At 24.8% G+C, this 24,370-nt stretch overlaps 1 pseudogene; it reads right to left on the reverse strand.

Annotated features, from left to right (window-relative positions):
• Nucleotides 1–440: 440 nt before the first annotated feature.
• LOC113558853 overlaps nt 441–24,370 on the reverse strand; it is a 28,719-nt pseudogene continuing 4,789 nt past the window's right edge.

The following is a 24,370-nucleotide window of genomic DNA, read 5'->3' on the forward strand; positions in this document are numbered from 1 at the left end:
TATATAAACTTCGTTTTATTTCAATAGTTATATTAATATTATTTTAATAATAAATCTTATAAATTGTTAACGGTTAGTATTGTTCATTTTAAGCAAAAATAAAAATAAAATATTATTTTTAAGTTGTTTGAATATAACAAATCGCAATTTATTATAATGTTGTTTTTTAAAATAGCATTAAACTATTATAACCAATCATATAACCATTATATGAAAATCATTTATATTGTAAAGCTAGAATTTCTTAAAGCTGATTCTACGCAACATTATATCACGCCTCAAAACATTTTTGGACCTTGAGTGTTCATTTGATATCATGCAAATCGTTTATAAGAACAAAATAAATTATTTTACTTATGTCTTGTTCACACCAGCGCTTAAATAATCAAAATAAGATTATTATTATTATTTTTATTTGTAGATTATCTAGGTCTTCTGCATTAGGCCACTGTACAGGAATTTTCTTTGAGCATGTAACGTCCTTTGGTCGATCCTGAACGGTTGTCCACGTAATTTGGAAGGGACATACGTCTGCGTCTTACAGCCGGACTCAAATTATATTGAACCTAAAAACATCAAAGGTTTAATTTTGATTAACTACAACGTGAAAATTTATCCAATTTTACCATATGTGTGTTATTTTGTTCTATTTGTGTTTTTATTATTTGGTTCTATGACTACACGAATAAAGTTTAATAAATATTTTTCTTAAGTTGTTGATTATTATTATAGTGTTAAAAAAATAGAGATTAAAATATTTAATTTTCTTATTTAATAATAGTATGGTGTTTATTGATCAAATGATTTGTAACTAGCCTAACCTAACCTAACCTTATGAAAGTAAAAAATATACATAATTATAATTGAACGATGTTAACAAACATATATCGCACTAAAACGCAACATTATATGAGACTTTTAGCTTATGTAGTTACATAATATGAGGTTTTTCATGTTATTATAAAACAGATGGTTATATACTCGTAAAATATGGAAATTATTCAGCTTAAAATAATTATTTAATTTGGTGTATGTTATCAGTAATATGAACAGTCCAGACATTGTTATGTAATCTAAATGAATAATATGTTAATGTTATGTGATTTTAGGATATGCCAGGATATATTTTAAGGTATTCATAACTGCATAAGTAATTAAAATTAATTATGAAAAAGTATTTTATAGATAGTTACACAATACTAGGTATAGTATACAAATACATAAATTTAATCAAAATTTAATTTATGACCATCTATTATTTACTAATATAATTTCCTATACAATGAAGAGTATAATGAACATTTTAATTACATTTTCATATGTACCCTATTTTCTGATAGATGTATTTTAAAAATTTTACTCTATACCTTTTTATTGTTGATTTTATTTTAAAATTGAAAAAAAAATTAAATTTTTCAAAATGTTCACTGTTTAAGTGTATTGTGTAGTATTTTATTATTATAGTAATCTTAATTAGGTAGGTACTCAATTTCGACGAGCATGAGAAATACTATAATTTGTTTTGATTGTCCGAATTTTTTTTTTTATTTAAATCTGTTATTTGAATTGCTGTCCTAACTTTTAACGCGCGAAAGACATAAAGGAGATAAGGGTGTAATTAAAATGATGAATTTTCTTTTTCAAATACTATTATGTGACATGAATAATATAAGTTTTATCATACTACTATAGAACTTTTAAAGTCAACCGTTTATAATCATTAGGTCTACATTTAAATGATACCAACTTCTAAACTGTCAAGTACATACCGTAAAAGTGATGAAGGGTCATAAAGCATCCTAACTTAAATAATAAAAAGGGCAATTAAAATTTGTATTCAAACGAAATTAGTTTTCAACATTTACAATGAAATCGTAAATCTTAACTTATCTTTTATTTACCTTTGCCTGAGCTAGGAGCTCCTTAAACACCTGTACTATGTTCTATTTTCTTTGGCTGAGCATTCCATATAGCCACATTCCCAATCGTATTTAGATATTGCTTCGGTAATTTCCATTGGTAAAAACCGTTCAGACAATTCACACTTATTGCCTACAATGACTATTGGAATTTTTGGTCCTCTTCTTTCAATTATCTAATGAAAACAATTTATAAAATTGATTAAATCCTACCAAATTATAGTATGATTTAAAATATCTGTTTTCAAATTTACTTGTTCTTTAAAGTGTTTAATTTGATCCCAGGTGTCTTCTCTGTCCACACAGAAGACTAAAAGAAATGCATCAGCAGTTGATATAGATAACTCTCGCATAGCTGGAAACTGATAAGCTCCCGATGTGTCCAAAATATCTAATGTCAATCGTGCTCCATCGGGTAATTCATAGTCTCCTAATAAAGATTTTAATAACATTTATAATTATCATGCAAAGTACTGAGCATAAAAAGAAAGTCAACAATAATTATAATTCGTATTATTATTTACACTTTCCGAGTTCCTAAGGTTGGTCATATTAAACTGAAATCCAGAATAATCGATGACTTTATAGTACCACCCAAACTACGTTTTTAATTATCTTATACGACAAAGCTCGCATGTCACTGATAAATAACATAATTTATACTACGGCTATTTCGTAGGATTACAATCAAAAGGGATTATCTCAAAATATCAAATACTTCTAGAGATCAAATTTAAATTTCAAACTGCAATATATTCTTGCACGATGAATGATATTTAATAAATAATGATTGTTAAATATAAAAATTGTCAAAGTTATTCTCCATTAAGTCTTTAAATTAATTTAATTTTAAGCAAACTATATCAAATTTAACGTAACAAAATGTAAGTACAAAAAAATTAAAAAGTTATACAGTAAGAACGTTATGTGGTGTTATATAGTATAATTTTTTCATACTGAATTGTTCTAAAATGTATGTTTTTCTGGAAATAAATTTAACCTAGCTAAACAAAAGAAAACGTGTCGTAATGTTAAAATCAAAATAGTATAATGCTGCTATTGCTTATAGAATCATTAATTTTGCTGAATATTTTGTAATTAGGTAAAATAATAATTGATAATATTGTATACTATCTTTTGATTAGTGTATGGTTAAATGTTAATACAATAAATATGAAAAAGGTGGTACTAGTTTTTCACCAATTAATTTTAAAATCTTTATAAAATCTTTCTATTTTAACACAATATAGTTTAAAATGAAAAATGTGATATTTACATTGTCAAAATATAAATTTGGTAAATTGAGTCAATTTGGTTTAAAATCTTTTAATTATTTATAGCTTTTTAAATACTACATTTAAATGGTTGTTTTAGAGCTTAAATTATAGAGACAACAGAAAAAAATATATTTAGACATTTTTAGTTTTAAGACATGATTTGACTATTAACTATACCAATGACTAAAATTACAATCGGGTATAATTTAATATTTATTTAAAAACAGGGACAGACGAACAATTTAAATGGTGTTGGGATGAAAAGTAATAAGTACGGATAAAGCGAACGTGATTTATATTTGTATCAGTACTAATCTGAAATTTATAATTTTCAACCATTATATGGTTTTAAACTTTTAGAAGAATTATTGAGTTATGACCTATTAATTATTATACAACATAGATAGTATAATCCACCAGCTACACAATGCTATACACATGTTATACTATACTGTAGTATACTATGTATAGTGTAGCACCAGTTTTCTTAAGTATAAGAATGTAATACATGAGTTTCATTAATCATTTTAAATTATTAAAATGTACATTATTAATTAATAATTATTAAAGACTAAGTCAGTTTGGCATGCTTGAATCCATAGCTTTAATATATGCAAGTTTAGTAAATTGAGCCATGTGCCCCAATATACTTACATAATTGTCGGTAAACCGACTCGCAGCACAAAATTAAGTGTTACTAAGAAGATAATGTCATACACTTATACGTAGAAAATGTTAAGTCGGATGGTTATCAAAAGTTAAATTATAGTACTCAGGTAATATAGTCACATAATTAGAGCTTTGTATTTAGATTAGGTATAACCTATATTAGACGTTAGTTTTATAATATTCTATATGTATTACTATAATAATAAACCAGAGTTACCATGAGTTGATATGAATTGAAATTACAAAGTAAAGCATTTTAAAATAGGTAAGTATTGATAGTTTTAAAAACGTAGAGACTTAAAATTATGATGACTAAAACTATGACTTAGTTTTCACAATTTGAACACACCATTATTTTTTTTTTGACGAAGAATAGATTAATTATAGGAATAATATTGTTAAACATAATATTAGAAACATTAATGAATATTCAACTTTGGAAAAATAGGTAAAAACTCATAATAAATAAATTAGGTGAATAAAATAAGCTCACTAAACAGTTTCGAATGTTTCATATGTATCAATCTTTGTGAAAATGAAATCTATAAATGATATTTAAACAAAAATGGATTTTTTATTTAATTGTTTTATAAAGACATTGATAATCAAGTTAATAGTTTACCAAAATATTTATGTTACACCTCAGTTGTAAATTTGTTCAATACATGAGGCAATTTTGCTTAATTCGTAAAATGGACTGTTAATACGATCATTTCGTAAGCTGGACATATTTTTATTTGAACAATTCATAAAATGGACATACTGAAAACTTACCCAGTTCATAAATTGGACAACAAATATGTATAATAAACTGTTAATATGCTGATGATAATCGTATAGATAGGCTTATCGCATTTATTATGATAAATTATTACAATTAATTTTATTTGTAAAAATAGTATTTACCTATTGATAATTTATCAAATAAGCTTTATTATAATATTATACTGTAATCAGAAAAGAACATCAGTTACTTTTTAATAGTTGTTCGATATTGTATATTTTTAGTTTCAGGTTGTGTATAAACTTTTCCTTCTCGTTTAAAGTTATTTGATCAAGAGTTTTTGATGAAAAAATTGAACTTTGTACAACATTATAGACTAAGGATTACGAAACATAAGTTATTGAAGCTTTAAAATATGACCGGAAAGGTGTAAAAAGACCAAGAAGTTATTACAATATACAAGAAAAATACCAGATTACTGGTATTGCTGGAGTTACTAAGGTTAGTAATAACTAATAAGCAAAATAAAATATTTGCAACTGACGATAATAAAAAAAAATATTATTTACGATATTCATGCTGGAACTGACCACAAAGGAGAAAAAAAGATGTAAATAAATAAACATTTCATAATTATTTCAAAATGGCTGCGATTTATAAAAAAAATTGTATAAACGCTGCACTGAACAATTAAAAAAGACAAAGGAATTGGCCCTTGTGTTATCATAAAATTTACTTCAGTCAAAAAATGAAACGATAGAAGTCAAATAGATTTGATAGAGTTTCAAAGATGATTATTACAAATATATTTTACACTATAAGGAACACTTTACAACATTTAGTATATTTAGGCCATTGTTGGGGAAAACTATCATAAATATTATTAGATATAGTTCTTAGCTTTGGCACACCACATGTTTTACAATCGGATAACGGTAGAGAATCTACTTTAGGCATTATAAAAGTTCATTGTGGCTAAATCTTATATTGGTAAATGATCGGCCACGCAAATCACAAAGTCAAGGTTCAGTGGATAGAACGATAGAAGTAATGCTACCCTTAAAGATTCATTGATTATGTGAATACAAGGAAATATTACAACAAACTGGAGTAATGGATTAGGTTTTATACAATGATAAAAAATATATCTTTTCGTATGGCAATAAAAACGGAACCGTATAACACTCTATTTAGAACACAACCAAGAATAGAATTAGGAACATATCTTCCATCAGAATTTCTTACTAAAATAAAAAATGGAATTAAAAAACAATTTGATGGCTGTTGGTAATTTAGACAATAATAGAGGTGGCATAAATCTTATAAAGATATTAAAAAAAAAATTGTACTCAAATTTATGTTTTGAAAAGTACATACATATTCTACTCGTAGTTTTGTAAGACGTCGTATTTTTTTTTTTTTCAAAGTACTTAAACATTATTACATTAGAATTTATAATCATGTTTGGTTTATGAATTGTGCAAAAAAGAATAGAAAATGTCCAGTTAACAAAATGACCACATTGATAGTACACTTCACGAACTGAACAAAAAATAGCCTATTTTATGTTTTGAAAAATTTTATAAATAAGGTGGAATATAACTATATAAATTAACACCATAATATCTACAATCGACACAGTTTCCTATTTAAAAACTTATATTTAAATGTACAATGTAATTTTTCTGGTATAGGTATACAATTTTAACTAAAGTTCCAAGAAACATTCTGTTGATATTTATTTTAATTTTCTAGAAAATAGTATTTGACTGCATTCGCTTAAATTATCTTAGCAATCCAGGGATATAGATAGTATTACACGGTAAATGGATCATTTTGTATGTGTGACTAATGTATATATAATTTGTTCTTAGAATTAATAAAAAACCATACATTTAATGAGATAGTTTATGAAATAGAGTTTAAAATATGGATAGAATATAGTGAACGGATATTATGGCTTATTATTCTCATATCTCATTAAGCTAAGAGTATGACGCAATACACTATTATAGTATTATGTAGTATTTTTTTTTTATAACTATAAATTTAAAACGTGACATTAATATAAAAAACTATTTCAAGGTGGTGCCTTTACAGCAGTTTACCAGCATTTTCACGTTTTACGTAATTAAAATGATTTATAGTTTTCACGGAAAAAATAAAATTAATAATTATGTTATTTGATATAATTATCAACAGTCAACACAATTAAAATGTATCACTTTAATAATTTGAAATTATTGTTAAATAAAATAAATCGCGAGCTTTGATAAAATAAATAATTCTCTCACCTCTGTGTAATTCCTCGATAGTCTCCTTGTATCGGTCAGGGAACTGATCGTACAGGAACTGCTTAATGATGGACGTTTTGCCAACCCTAGCCGCGCCCATCATTACCACTCGTCTCCGAATCTTCATTGTCGTACTGCCGCTGCCGCTGCCTCCGCTACTGCTGTTGCTGCAAGTCGATTCCCCGCCCATCGAAGACAGCCTGATGCGTTCTTGTTGTTGGCCCGGCATTATTTTCCTTTCACTGAAAAACCGTACGCTGGTCAAAATAAAATAAAACAATATTTTGCTATAAACCTAATGGACATTTGTCCATTTGTATTAGATTTCTGATTTCATTTTTCACGTCTCAATAAAACATACTAAGACTAAGTAATTTTTATACACGATGGCTTTTATATTATATTCTTCGCACACAATCCGCAGACATTTTTTGCATCGGCACCAATTGATTTCTTTGATTAGTTCGAAATGAATACCATGGCTCATGCAGTTATTGCTTTTAAATTGCTTTACTTGGAATATTATCTTTGAGTATACTCTATGATCTTGGGATTTAATTTGAAATTGTTTATAAAGTTCTCTAGATTCGTAGAAAAGTTTCACAATTATTATGTCTTTACTCTATCGACTTTGGGCATTGACAGCTGCAGTAAAAAAGTCTTAATTATAATGAATAAACGATAAACTTTTATACAAAATTATTTAGGGACATCCTCTTCCCTTCTTTAGACATTTTCTATTAAATCATTTGAAACAGTGGAACATATTATTTATTCATCTCGGAGAATCACACTTTAATGTGCATTGCAAGGCTATGTTTTTTAAAAAGCTGTATTTATGCCGATAATATAATATGATTTTGTTATGAACTGAACTATTATTTTATTAATTTTTGGTTTTTAAACTAAAAAGAATTAAAAACCCGAATACTACATTTTTAGTTATTTTGTTCTTGATGAGTATATTAAATTGTATCATTTATTTATTTCTAAATGTAAATATTTAAATAGTTTGTGGGTATAGATACTATATAAATATATTATATCTTTATAAAGTAGACGAATATAGATTGTTTATTAATTATTAGTTTTAAAAGTATATTTTCTTTGCTTATATGTATAAATAACATAGTATAATAAGGTTAATAAATTTTAACATTATTCCAACCAAATTTACTCCCAGAATTAAAATATTATCGATTTTGATTTAAGTATTAACTTGTTATTTAGATTAAAAAAAATACGTATAACAAATAGATAACTTAATAAAACTATAAATAATAGATTGTAATACAATAATTATTGGTTATTTTTTTGAAAATTTTACAAGAAATTTATGAATAAGTAGTAGAAAAATACAATAATTGTATGCATGTATGTATGTGTTTATGGTATGTATATATATAATACATATGATATTTAACAAAATAAATATAAATTAAATGATATAACTATAAAAACAATATGAAACACAAATACACAATACCTACTTAAAATTAATTATTTTTGAAAAATCTATAGTGATTTTATGCCACATTGAATTTAGTTTGGCTTTATTAATATTATTTTCGATAGCCATAGTAATATTTTCAACGTTGTGTTATAATTTGATTGTGTTTGGGAAAAGCAAGCTAAATTTATAATAATAAATTATTAACGATAAATACGAAATGTATATTGACATAATGTTATGAAATAACCAAGAAATGAGGGGAGGACATTTTGAATTCTTCCGTATTGCCAATTAGTTTACTCAATATTATACTTCAAATTAAAATTTACTGAGTGTACCTAAATACATTGTTTTATTCGAATCACCCCGAGATTTTCAAGGGATTATACATTTACTTTGAATAAATTACTAATATTTTCGAACTTTCGACGATTTTAATTGTTGAAAATCCACTGTATTCTTAATGTATCTTACAGTTTTTAATAAATCTAACAGCTGATACAGTGATACCCTTGACTTTGCCCGTGAATGAAATAAGTGGTATAGGTACCATATCAAAATAAAATCTGGAAATATTAAAGTAGGTAGATGCGATTTTTAAGAATCTATATGTTTTACTTAGAATAATAACGTTAGAATAATGTTAATCAAATAACTAACTATATAATAATAAAATCATCCTAATCCTATATCTATAATAAACCTATTATATTAATTAGGTACATAAACTTTAATAATATTCAGAAACTATTCAAATTTTAATTAATATACATAAAAATAAAAATAATTTTATCATGGGTCAATGCAGATATCATCTCTTTACCCATAGTTATAAAATGAAGGCGATTTTCATTTTTACATAAGAATAGCTATAGATAATAATAATTAAATTCATATATTATTTGCGAATATTTTATAATTTTTATGAATCTCAAAATTTGAACTTTAAACAGTTCAAACGATTATAAATAAAATTCGTGCCAATGTATTTTTAATGTTTACATATTTCTAAAATAATAACTTATGTGCTGGAAATTGTATTAAATTTTCGAGTTTCTTGATCGAGCCAAAAATGTATTATGAGTACTTTTATGTGAAAAAAAAACATAAGTTGTGTGATGAGAAATGATTTAATGTGGTTTTATGCGTGAATATTCAAGATTATCAAAATTTAAATTTCAGACATTCATTAAAAATATTTACTTAATACCTAACTTTATTTATATAATTTTAGTAAGCAAAATATGTTTTATACATGGATATTCGAACCCTAGGCATAAATATTAACTATAAAATAATTTGCATATTTTCGAGATTATGACAAATTTCGGGTGTTGTATTACATTTTCAAGCTTTTTGTTTGAGCCTTTTATTTTTATTAACACTTAAATAAAATTAATAAAATATCTGTTAATAGCTCAAAAGAGTCGAAATTGTAAAATGTTACCATAAATATTTTGTCAAAAACTAGTTTTTGCATAAGAACTTTCGATTTTATATTGTTTATTTTTATTTTAAAATTAATTATTTATAATATTTTCAGAATTACAATAAAATAAGTAAAATCATTATTTTTCATTTAAATATTTTCATTAATAGTTAAATTTTACACGATTATAAAAAATAATGTGCATTTATATTTTTGAAATTTTTAAGTTTTTGTAAGAAATCTTGTATTTAATTTTCAAACAAAATTTAATTTAAGATTTATAAGCGTAATTAAAAATAGTAAAAAATATATTATCGTAAATAAGTTGAAATAAAAACTAAAAATGTCGATATATCTACAGTTACCTTAGCCTAACCTATATGTTTTTTAACTATGAAAAAAACAAAATCAAGTTTTTTAATATATAGTGTTACGCACCTAATTATTTTCGTTTTCCTTATCTGTTTTTAGTTTTTTCCGATTATTACGATACTATTACAGACACGAAAAAATACATATTATTGTAAATCCTATACACATTCATCGTTTCGCTTAGAATCCAAAACTAATGATGTCGTGATGATGTGTCTCGTTTGAACTAAATAAAATAAGATATATTTCTGTTTTATTGACGATAAATAAAATTGTAGCTATAAAAACGGAAATAAGTGAAATAAAGTACTTTAAAAAAAAATACATATAAGAATATATTACTTATTAGAAGCACTGTAATTTCTCAGATTTCCCAATTATTGACCTCCTTGTTATACATGTGAAAAAAAATAAGATAAAAATATTTATACTGAAGAACTGAAAGTTATATTCTTTTCCAAGTTTCATTTTATTTGTTCGTTAAAATTTTTAATTTGGATCAAATTCTTGACGTTACATTATACTAAACACACGTACGACAATGTGCGCATAATCCATTGCATGTACATTAAAATTATACAATAGAAATAAAAAAGCGTTATAAATAAAATAAGATGAAATTCCAACTTACAAGTTATTAATAAATTTTTTAGTAGTTCTCCTTTGGAAAGAAATCTAATTTACACAACGAAGGATCAAAGAAAACGTATTCAAGATAATTGTATTTTCGTACGGAGAAATGAAACATGGCTCTAAATCTTAAATAATTGGTATATCGATAGTGTATTATTTATATCTACCATTTATACGTATGTAGATATTTTCAATATCTGTTTTATCCTTCTTTCATTTTGCTAAGCGATATTGTTTGTGTTATTGAACCTTTTAAAAATTTTTATACACAATTATTTTTTGTTTTTCAATATTCCTTATTACTATTTTATGATTGAAATAAAGAAGGGATTACAACATATTTTTATGTCTTATATCTAGAATCTAATTATATAATTGATTATGACATTCATTCTCCTTTGTTTTATTTCAACGAAATTACCAAAATATTTATTAAAAATGAAAATAAAACTACGTTTTTCAAATTTTATGGTCTGAACCTATGAAAAATTATGGCAGTATGAAAAATGGTTTGTTAATATTTTAACGAATAATGAAAAAAAAAACAGAATCAGGTGTCTCATGGAAAATACATAATTATCTATTAATTTATACTGTAATAGTAATACATAGTTTAAGTTTTATTTGTTGTACACTCTCTGTAGTAAGAACAAAACTGTGTAGTACTGTATTATATTGTATTAGTATATAATGTTACATTATATAAAGTAAGTTAAACATCATAAAGTACTTCCAATGTTTCAAACCGTTTATTGTGCAAAAATTCTTATACCAAACGTGTTGATTATTTTATATGAAAAATCGTTCGATTTGATACTATTGATGATTTTAAAAATGTAAAAGTGAATGTATCAAATCTAAATATATAACATAAAATATGTTTCGTTGTATTATTTATCAATCGTTTCATGAAATTGGTATTTTCAAGATCCAGCTAATTTTAACATTTTTTTGCACAGATTAAAAAGTATAAAATATGAAGTTAAATATAAAAGTTAAATTAACTACGATGTAAGAATGTATTATTTTAAGGTTTTATACTGAGATTTATTTGTTGACTGAAAAATCTATTGACAAATACAATTTTCGTTTAATTTAAGTTCAAACTTAATATAATAAATTAATAAATAGCCAATAGCAATAGGTAGAATAGAATAGGTTAGAAATATAATATTTTATATATATATATATGTATATGTTTTTATTTTAACAAGAAATATACAATATATTATATTCCTAAAAGCAATATTTGTGATACCATTAATAGTGTATTATATGTGGTAAGGGATAAGTGAGATAAGTGAAATTGTCTTCCCGCATAAGCTACTCATAGGTACTATTTTTGTTGTCACGCTTTGTCAGGTGCGTTTGAAAACGCCTTAATAATTATTAGGTATAATATGGGATAATAATAAAATCTATAATGAACTGCACTTGACGTTTACAGTATCAAGATTTGCCATTTTGTTTCATCAGTAACACGAGAATAACTCATCTATCAAGTATTTAATATATTAAATAAAACGTATCGATACGTTCGTGTATATTAATCCAATTTGAAACTTTACCGACCGCTTTGTAGCTGATGATTTCCACTTTTCCGCACACTGTTTAGAGAGATTTTCACTTTACCGCCAAGGATAGTGGTCGGATAAAAACATTTACTGTCCGTTGAACGGAAAAAGATAAATTTTCTAACGTTCAACTGGCGTCGAAAATTAAACTTTCGTAGCAGGCAGCCGTAACAAAAAATTATTTTTATTCTAGTTCTCTTATTATACTATTGTTTTCTTTTTTCTTTTTCTTTTTATTCTTACTACTTTTTGTTTTTTGATTTAATTAAAAATTGAACATCTAAACTAATGTTACACTTCATTATTTATTACATATTTAGAGACTAGAGCACGTCTGTGTTATAAATAATATAATAGTAAGAATAATTGTCATTAAGTAATTTAGTGAGGATACAAAACTGTTACCTACCTAAATTATTTTTTTTACAACGTCTTCTAATATTAAGTATTATATATTTATACATATGTCGAAAAACAAACATTAAAAGTAATCAGAATATTTACTAAAATTAGCCATTCACATAAACATTCCTATGCAATCAAATACGATAAATACAAATTTAATCTATTTCGTCTCTAACTCTCCTGGAAATATATTTAAGAATAGTAATTCAAACGCAATGCTCTTAAATAAAATAAATCTGTCAAGTTCGTTAGTAACGTCAACTTATAGTCCTCAGTCATCAACTTATCTCATAAAAAAAAAAATGATGGTAAAAGATTATTTAAATCTCCAAACCGTTTTAAATTAGGAACTCAAAACGAACACCTCGTTGAAAATACAATGGACCAAGATTCTGCGAATAACAGTTAGAACGACGCATTGATATCCCTCCTCTTATTTATGTAAGAGGTGTGGCAGACTTTATTGAAGTGCACTAAAAATTAATTAAGCTTATATGTATTAATATTTTTTTTCTTGTAAATCCACTACGTACCTACATCTCTTTGAAATCAGATACGTGTCATGAACATTAAAATATAATAGAAAAATAAAATTTGTACAAAAGCATCAGTGCATAGTTATTAAAAAAACATGGTAAACAAAAACCCTTAAATCGATGTCTGTTATAACATGTATAGTAAATAAGTAATATATAACTATAATAATCTGAATCGAATTATACAATACTCATCGTATTGCCATAAAAAAGTATTATATACATAAATCGGAGAAAATAAAGTAAAATATATGTATAAGTACTATCATTTTCTGAGAATTTTTACTAAAAAATAAAAATATGTCATTTCTCTTTGCTTTTACCTATATGCCAATGTGCGAGAGTTCAGGTTTTATAATATTACATAATTATATTATAATACTCCCACAGGACAAACAAGCTTTTATGTTTAGACTACTTATATAGTATTTTATGATTTTTATGAGTGAAGTATTCTTTGCGTTTTATTTACATTTATTATTTATTTCAAATTTTTAACGTCACGTTTTCATCGTTATAAAATATTCCGTATGAGAAAATGCTTTGGCAATTTTACTGGGAGTTTTTAATTTTAAACATTCAAATAAATTATGAAAGTTTTATAACTCGGCAATCATAAAGCATTTTCGCACAACATTTTTTACAATAGGTACATTCAATTTCGAAATAAAATGTATTATAGGTGATAGGTACGTAATATATGATTGAGCAAGTACAGTGGCTTATTGTAAACTTATTAAACATTTTTCATTTTTTTTTACAAAAGCGTTGTTTTAAATTATTTTTATAATAAGTACTGTTAAATTCAAGGTTTTATTATAATTTAAAAAATATTTATTTTTATGGTATATATACATGTTTAAATTCATGATTAATGCAGTTTTAGTAGATTAGTCATATTATTGCTTAAATGTTAATATTATTAAATTAACTATAGCTTTTTATTTGGACTATATTTATCTAATTATTCTGGCTATCCGATCCAGACCAAGTTAAATATTATCAATCGTTTTCCGTTTTTTCGTATATCAATAGAATATTTGTAGAAACCCCGCCTAAATAGGTTCATTCGTTTTAAAGTCTTTCCCAGACAATCTGACACGTAACATGTATTTATGTGTATTTCATGAGATACTAAATTTTTTTAATCGTATACCTACGTTTAAATATCACAGCGTATATAATTTGAATATTATGCATTAATGATACGTAAGAAAAATAAGTAATAGAAATTATTACAAAAGAGCCAATTTTCCAAATCCATGTAGTAGACGATATTTTATTTGTCGTGTTGTTGGTGAAATGTACGTACTTGAATGGCGTGCTTTTCCTAGAACCGGTGACGTATAATATTGACCGTAAGTAAAAAAAAAGGTTTTTCCAAATAAATCCTTGTCGGCTATATTGATATCGGGTATCAATAAAAAACAAGTTATGTCAAATCACATAATACTTATTTTATTTTTTGTAACCAATTGCACCATACCTATATATAATCAAAAAAATGCTTCTATTCTTGAATACCAAAACGAAATTTGTGTGCTATTTAGTGTGTAGTAACTTATACAGGTTAAAAAATATGCTAAAAATATGCTCTGAATTTTAAGAAATGTATTGATATAAGTAATATAATTTTTATTGAAATCGGTTCAGTGGTTTTTGAGATAACCCTACACAAAAAATGCATTTTTACAGCTCTTTATATTTTATATATTGGTATAAATTGTGTTATCAATAAAAGAAATACGTGAAACTTTAAGGAACCATTTTATTTCCTCAAAATGTAGTTTTTGGAAAAAAAATACAATATATCGTAAAATTATTAGTTTTTTGGATTGATCGGAATCTAAAAAAATATTTTACTTTTAAATTCTAAAAGCTTTTTAGTATAGATTATTTAGATAACAATTCAAACATGGTCACAATAACTACGAATTGTTATTAAAAAAAACAATGTTGCTATCTAAACATTATAGTAATGTGGATTTATTCTCAATTGCTAAAATGTTTTAGGAAAAAGTATTGTAGCTTATTTACTATTATAGTTAAGGATATTACTTCTATGAAATATTGTTTTGTTTATTCTATAATATCTAAAGTTTTTGAAGAAAATATTACAAAAAATTACTTATAGTTTACCTCTAATATATTTGATGTAAATAAAATGATAGTATTTTTATGATGGTTTTTATTCCGAGTTACAGCTATATAATACTGGTAAAAATTCCAATTTATTTTTGAATGCGATATTATACTATAGTCTTTAACTTCCTGTCGGATGTATTATGTTCAAGGATTGCTGTGGTATTATCACAAATATTTCACCGTTATTGATATTAAATATCTAAGTCAAGACGTTATATTTTATAAATTTACATATTTATATTTACCTTCTAATAAAATGTATAAAGGTATTAACTTCTAGGTACTGTTAATACATTGATGTATATTGTATATACTATACAAAAATCATATTAATATACAGAGATTGAATAAATACATATAACATGTAAATATGAAATATATTATATTTAAATAATAATAAACATTACAACATATTAAATTCCAATCACGAGTTAAAACGAAAAGGGGAAAGTAGGTAACCTTTCTGATATTTAGTAGATGTCAAGTGACCTCTTATCATGGATGTGTTAAACTTAATTTAAATTATAAATCATTACATACGAAAAAAGATTCGAAGACAGTTTGTCAGCCTATATTAGTATGTTTTATAATATATCTAAGTAATGTCTAATACATATACTATATATAAATATGCTGAGAATTTCAAATATGGTTAGGTTAGGTTAGGTTAGGTTATGGTTATTATTTTTATTTATTTTTTTGGAATCATAACATAGTATTATCAAAAATCGAACACAAAAAAAATAGTTATTTTACGGGTGAATAAAAAATCTAATGTCGTAAAAGTTTAAACTTGAACTGCTCATAAAATATTAATGTAACTACTTTTCAGTATTTTTTTTTTTATTATTTTTGGTAAAAAAACGTATGATAAATTTTATACACAATTTTCAAATCTTAGATATAAAAAGAAAATGTTTTATAAATTTTTAACTAAACATTAATTTTTGAGATTTTACAAATCAATAATTATATTAATATAAAAATTGAATACTAATATTTTTGATATTTTTTAAACGGTAAATTAACAAAGATATGAAGATCTTTGTACATATTAAATATTTAAGATTTTTGGCCCAGTGAAATTTTTTTAAGTCTTAAACGGTTATTTGTTTTTGAATTACATACACAAAAAATATAATCAACTTTGACAAAATACAAACTAGATACAATTTTTTATCAAAACCACCCTCAAAGTTAACGATTAAAGCATTTTTTTTATCTAATTGTTGTTTAATTTTTATACACATGAAAAATCACAATTCATTTATTAGAATTTATTTAACCTAACCTATTTATTTAATTTGTCAATAAATGTTATTTATATTACAATTTATCTTCTTAATAGTGTGAGAAAAAATTAAAATTTGGTACACCAACTAGGTAATAAAGTTACAATCCGGCTGGCCGTTTATGATCATATTATTTGTGTTGTATCACATCACTTGTTTTATTTATTTCAGCATAGTGGAAAAGTGACCACTTTAAAGAACAAACATAGGTAACTTTTAACCGATATGGAGTAACATGAAACTCATTTAAGACTTTTACTAGAACATTATTTTTATTGAACAATTACGAAATTAGACTCCATATGGTAAGGCAGCTATATAATAATTTATAGTTTTTGTTAAAATGTTGACAAAATTATTCAAAATCACGAAAATTTGCAAATTTATTGGCAGTTGAAAATTTTTAAAATGTGAAATTCTTATAGTTAAAGATTAAAAATTTAATACAAAGCTTCTCATAAATAGTTCGTACAGAAATCAAAAAATATAAAAATATAAGTTTTTATAGATATTTTAAGTTAAAATCTGGACAAAATTATACATATATTTTAAACTTGAACAACGATATTCATTATTTTATTAAAGTAAAAAAAAAAATAATATTCATGGGAACATACAACTTTGACGTATATTAATATATTTTATACATTTTATTTTTAAATGCAATTTTTTTTTGGTAAAAAAATATTTCAACTTACTCTAATACTGTGCGTTACTGTATTAGTAATAGTAAAATAAATTACTTAACCAAATAACGATATAAAAAAAAACATAACATCAAATATATTTAGATAATAAAAGCTGATATAAACTATTTCCGCTGAGAATCGTTTTTCGTATACAATGATGTGTCATTGAATTCAGATTGAACACATCCATTACAATCATACTAAATTTCTTAATTTATTATATTATAGCATACCACCAACTATTTTATACATCATAAAGTTCTGTAAATTACTCATCCATTACCAATCAGAGTATGATAAATTTATTATCCATATTCATTCAAATCCTTATAAATTGTATAAAAAAAAGTTAGGTAATGAGTTTACAGCCAAACCTATTATAAAGTTTTAGTAAGAAAAATAATGTGTTACTATTTATTATGTAATATATTTATAAATATTTTACGTTATACTGTTACATTTGTCATTTGATAGTAATAATTGTTCTTAAATAATATTTAAACACACGTCATATTATATTAATTGGATTACTATTTTTACTATTTTACTCTGTGCATATATAAACATAAAGATAAAAATATTAAAAAATACTGCATTAAATAAAAAATAGTAAAATAATTAATATATATTTTATTTATAATCAAAAATATAAATACTTGATTTCTTAATCTTTTGGTAGTAAACAATGAAAGGATATCATTCCTTTTATACATAACCATATACAGTGCCTAGGACAACTTTATTTGCTGACCTATTTTATTTTAAATATTTTTATAGACTACGAATGTGGAAATTGCAAGTATTACGTTGTTGGTCCCGTGTTGCAATCGTATTCACTATTCAGTCTTCTCTACTACTGATGTTTTATAAACTACATGAATAATATACATGTTTCAAGTGTTTCATTGCTGTATTGTATGCATTTACAATAGACGAAAAAATAACATTAATGTATTTTTAATTTGTGTATTGTCTAACACATGTCTGATATGTGAAAATTAGAAATTTTATAATACATATTATACGAAAAATAACAAAAATTAGAATTTTAATAAATATGTTGCTAAAAAATAAAAGGAAGGGGTTACCATGTTTTTAGAATCACCTTTTATATATAATATATGGATGGATTTATTATATTATAGTGGCGTCGAGATATGGAATAATGTAAAAAAATAATACACGAACTTAATGGAAGAATATCATACTATGAAATGAGATACAAACGAGAAAATGAAAATCACAGAGACTAGACACACTTAACTTTATTAAAAAGACGATTGTCTTTTAGTGTTTTACCATACCATTTTAGTACAATTTATTTCGTCGTCGTCTTCGGCGAAAGCTATCATAAATTAGGTAATGAATTCAAACGCACTCGAAATAATGAAATATGTAAAGGTGAAAGGTTTGTGACGACCGTGATGACATGATCAGGAGATAATATAGTTATCTGCAAGTGAGAGTTGAGAAATCAAATGATGGCTTCTACTGTAAGTGGAACGTTTCATCTAAGTTCTAACAACAACCTTGTTAAAAGGTCTAAGTTAATATAAACGTGAATAATTAATGAATTATTTACAATAATGAACTGTTGAAAAGCAATTAGGTACCTATTTCATATGTCTTCGAATCGTTAAAATAAGAAAAATAATTAAAATACACAACAAAAACAGAGAGGAGAATCATATCGTACTGAGAGACATATTTCGAATATATTGTCTAATTATTTAACTTTTTATTTTATTTTAACTAGAATCAAGTTTTTAGGAGTAGGCTGAATAAGTTTCTTTAGAAAATTTGTAAAAATAAGGACGTACGTAGGTGGCTAGATGTAGGTATTATTATATAATTGTGATATAACCAAGTTTTCTTTTTTTCAAATAGGTATTTTATCAAAAAAAAAAGTGTTTAGAAAAAATTAAAAATAATAGTATTTTTTGTCACGCTGTAAAAAGTGTATTACTATGTAAAGTAGGAAAAAAATGTTTGAAGATGTTTGCCATTCTAGCCACTCCCTTTAATTACACTTATTCATACGATATTAGTATGTTACATGGTTTATAAAAAACTGTCTTAATCTGATACAGTGTACATAGACAGTATTATTAGACTGTTATCGGTCAAAATATCCAATTTTAGAAAAATGTTTTTACATTTAGACACAATCATTTTAAAACGTCGATTTTATACTAAAATAATATAAAATAAAAGTTAAAATGTTAAATAATTCAATTATGTAGTTTAGTAGATAACAATATTTAATATATATAATCATAATTTTATTTCCACCTGGAAAATTCACGAATCGCCACGCAATAATACTATATCAATACGTATCTTACCGTTAACATTATCAACAAGTGTAAGTAACTATAACGATTTTATCTGATTATTATACATTAGATTTTATTACATAGTACTTATACGCTGTGGCTGTACCTATTACGTTTAGTGTATGGTTTTCAAACTCCCACACATTACAGTTATCATTATCTATATTACGTCATTAATGTCTGTATTGTTGTCAACGTCGTTCGGTTTTCGTGTTAATGTGAAGTGTAATTTATAGAATCATTAAAAATTAAGTTAAATTGTTAATATGGAAGTAATTAGATCTGACAAAGGTAGAAAGCTTATTTAATGAACACATGTATAATATTTAAACAACACTGTTAACATGTAACATATGTAACGAGTTTAGGAAAAAAAGTAACGGAAAAAAGCATATACAAAAAAATAAAATGGAAAAAAAGCGAATAAAATGAAAGTAAAAAAAAAAAAATCAAGGTGCATATTGACTTCGAAAAAGCAGCTATTAATGCAGTCACATCTACATTAGTCGAATATATAAATATAAAAGGTGGTTTTTATGAGAATGTGCACAAAATGTACTAACAATCAAACAGAAGAAATTAACTATCAATTTTCTAAACCCGTAAGCTATAATCATCCTTATATTTGGACACTGATTAAAAAAAAAATAGATTAGAAATAGATTCTAATAACAGTAAAATATCGCAATTTGTTTTAGATAATACAATCAAATAAAAAAATATATTTATATATATGAAAATAAGCAAGACAAATTATAAAATCAAATTTATTAAAATGTCCTGGAATATTAGAAGCTGTATTAGACTATTTTTAATCACATATACTAACAGTATAGGTGGGATCAATATCACACTATTTCTTAACGAAATGCTTCAACTTGCAAATGCTAATGAAAAAAAGTCAGGACAAAAATTTACTGAAATGGTATCAAAAATAGATCATAATACAATAAAGCTTTGATGCCAGCCGAGGAGATAGTAAAAAGATTGTAAAAAGAAGATTAAGAGAGCAAAAATCGAAGAATAATCCAATAAATCCATTTTTTTTAAATGAACTAGTTATTGAGAATGATTGGTATTATTTTATGAAAAATCAAAATAATTTTTGTTGATTTAAATCCTTACTAAAAAAAGACATTAAATATTTAGCTACATAAATTCATATTTTCAAACTGTTATTATAAAAAACATATGAGGAACCTTGACATTAGTGATACATAAATTCCAAACAATGGAATACAAAAGAATTTTAAGGTTGAATTTGACAAGAAGCTTTAATTACACTGAAAACAATTTAACGTATGTAAAATATAAATAATATAATATATTTTGCTTTAACGATTACCTGGTGTAAATATATGGAGCTATAACGATGAAACAAATCACAAACATTTCGGTATCAGACTGAAAATATTTTTAAAATGTCGTACTTGATCAAAATTAGTACTTAATCAAAAAGAGTTGACTGCCCATGTGTGATTATATAGAACAAATGAAAGATACGTACTATAAGTGTATATTATATATTATACAGTGTAATATATATCCTAATAAAATATAATTATCGTAATAGTCGTTTACATAGGTACCTTTAAACAGGTATACGGTCGTTTATATACATTATATTTCTGGACGAAGGGGGTAGTGCAATAGTATGAGAACTATGTATGATACTACCGAGTGCAGGTGTTCATATTATTAAAATCATAATAATTAAGGTGTGCATGCCTATCAGCTGATTCGATGTTAGACCGAAAATTACAATTGCACTGTGTATGAAAGAGAAAAATATTTTAATTTTTGACGCAACAAGCACATACATTGATAATTATTTAAAACGTTTGTTTTTAATTTCATAAAATATAATATGAGTGATAATAATATAATTGTTGTAATTAATTATAGCCTTTATTACTTACAACAATATTAATATTACGTGCCAGAATGGATTAAAAATAATGCTTTAAAATGTAATACGCTCAAACAGTTTAAATCGAATTAACGATTTTGTTGAATTTTTAGGGGTTATAAATGCTATTTTTTTATGTTAATAAAAAAAAAAATAAAAAATCAATATTATTTATTTATGACTATGTACAATTTTACAATATTATAGCATGATACTGCAACTGTAATGCAATTTGAATGTATATATGTTTTACACTTTGACATATTCATAATCGTGAATGGGCATTTTATATTCTGAGTGAAGCTAGGAATGTATTGCGTTTATATTATATATGTTTGTGTGTGTGTTACTTTTTTTTCTGTATTTGGTGACACTATTTTGGAGCAAAAAAGTAATGTATTTAATTAATTTTCATTTCAGTTTTGAACAATTTTAATGGGCTCTAGTGGCCATTTATTTTAATTTAGGTATTTGCTTGTATTTTATTTTATTTATGATTTTATGAAACACAATTTATTACTAGAACGAACATCTATAAGGTCAGCCGGTCTGTCATAGAATAGGCATATAAACTACCTGAAATAATGCCTATAAAAACATAGCTACCTTTTTGTTATGATAGGAAAATATGATAAATTCCTCAATCTAAAAACAAAGCACTTATAATCCTAGCTGCAGGGAAGAATATATATATTTTGTATATACAAAATAAACCAGAGTCACAATTTATTACAATCCTATTTCATTTGTATTTGCTTTAAATTGAATATTGTTAAGACGTATGCCATGCAATACTGTAATTCCCTAAAAGTAGCTGGTAATTTTGGTGGACAGAAGCTCGAGCGTCGTGTAATTTTCTTATAATTAATTTTACGTCTTGGAAAGTTAAAATTTCAATATTAGTATTAGTAAACTGTAAACTATACACGATTACACGAATCATGATCAAATGCTTACTGGCTGTTAGTTATATTATATTAGTAAACATACTATCTACATCGTAGATTATTACTTATTACTTGTTTTGTTGACTGGAAATAAACAGAATATCCTGGGACGCAATTTACATACGTTTAAAAAATACCTAGGCCGTAATTTACGTAGTATACAACTGACCTTTTTTTATGAACGCAATTTTGAATTGATAGGAGTTCGCTGGCGTGGAGGAACATCTTCTCTCATTCAGCAGCAATATTATATTTTTAGTTGAAAATCAACACTCGGTAAATTAGTTTTAAATTAAAAAATTGGGAATTTCAAAATCTATAATTGGCAATTTTAAATACTACACCCTTCTCCCCCATGAATTTTTTTTAGATCATTCCCGACTAGCTGACCAGATTAATTATTATACTGTATGCATATTCATTATTAAGCAAAACAGTGCGCAGCTAAATATTATTCAACACATTGAAATAAGCAAATATTAACGCGTAGGTACACAGTATGTCGTATGAATTAGTGGCTATAACCTAAAGGTATATTATATATACACATCAATATACACTTATACAGCTATACAATCAATATTTAGATAGTTGCAGGATATTATTATTCATATACCTATTCTAATAGGTTTAACACATCAATAGTTTATGTAATCAGATGTATGCATAATCTAAAATGTATGTACCTATATTATAGTCGTGTATTCAAATTTTTTTTGGGTAACTCTACGTACATCAATGAATAAACAACATTATGTCATATGTTCATATTTCGTATTGTTTATCACCTTAACACGTATAATATGAACAACTAATAAGTACGTATGTAAATATCTTAATATATATATTTGTATTAATTAATGAAGACTAAAATAGGTATAGGTATTAATAGTGGCATAGTCAAAATAACGAAAAGGGGAAAGCTCATAAAAAAGTTTATACACTAGAGATAACTTTTGTACTTATTATATGAACAAATATATATTATTAAATATATCATACTGAAATAAAATAAATAATATTTTTAACAAATTTTTATTTAAATTAATTTATTACAAAAGAATTACATCTTTATAAAGTACCTACTTATAATAAGTCCAATGTAAAACTTTCATCTTTCTACACAATTTTTTTTATAAAAGCAGTCAATATTTATTTACTACATTGTCATAATCAAAAAAAATACGTCCGGTATGGGAGGCATGGTCCATATCCCCCCCCGACTATGAAACTAGTTGCCATACAATATCATATTGTCAGACATTTCGCTTTGATTCGAGTTTGTGATACGTAGTTATCGATGCCTACAATACAGCAAAGCGAGCTTTTTTTTGTTCAGCTATTGAAATTCTTAGAAAAATATTCTATTGTATTTCTATTGTTAGACATAGTTTGACATTTAAGTATAATGGCCAAATATTTAATCCTACAGGAAATAAGCTATGTATACGCCAATGTTCTCAAATAGAAATAAAAGTAAAATTCGTTCAGAAAAAGTTGTCTTCTTCTGAGTTATTATGATATAATACTAATGAAACGAACCAATATAAACTATAAAGTATGTTATAATTGTTGTAAGAGATAATTTTATTAAAAAATAATTAATGTAAAATTATAATTGGTTCGCATTGTAGGTACCATAAATTAAATTTATTATTAGTATTCATCACGTACTTTGCTGAGTATCAAACTATGTTTTGTTATAGATACTTTTCAGACAATTAATTTTATTAGTTATAAAATATTTTTTCTTTTGAGAAACCATAA

This window comes from Rhopalosiphum maidis, chromosome 4, assembly GCF_003676215.2.
Source record: "Rhopalosiphum maidis isolate BTI-1 chromosome 4, ASM367621v3, whole genome shotgun sequence".
NCBI classification, from domain to species: Eukaryota; Metazoa; Arthropoda; class Insecta; order Hemiptera; family Aphididae; genus Rhopalosiphum; species Rhopalosiphum maidis.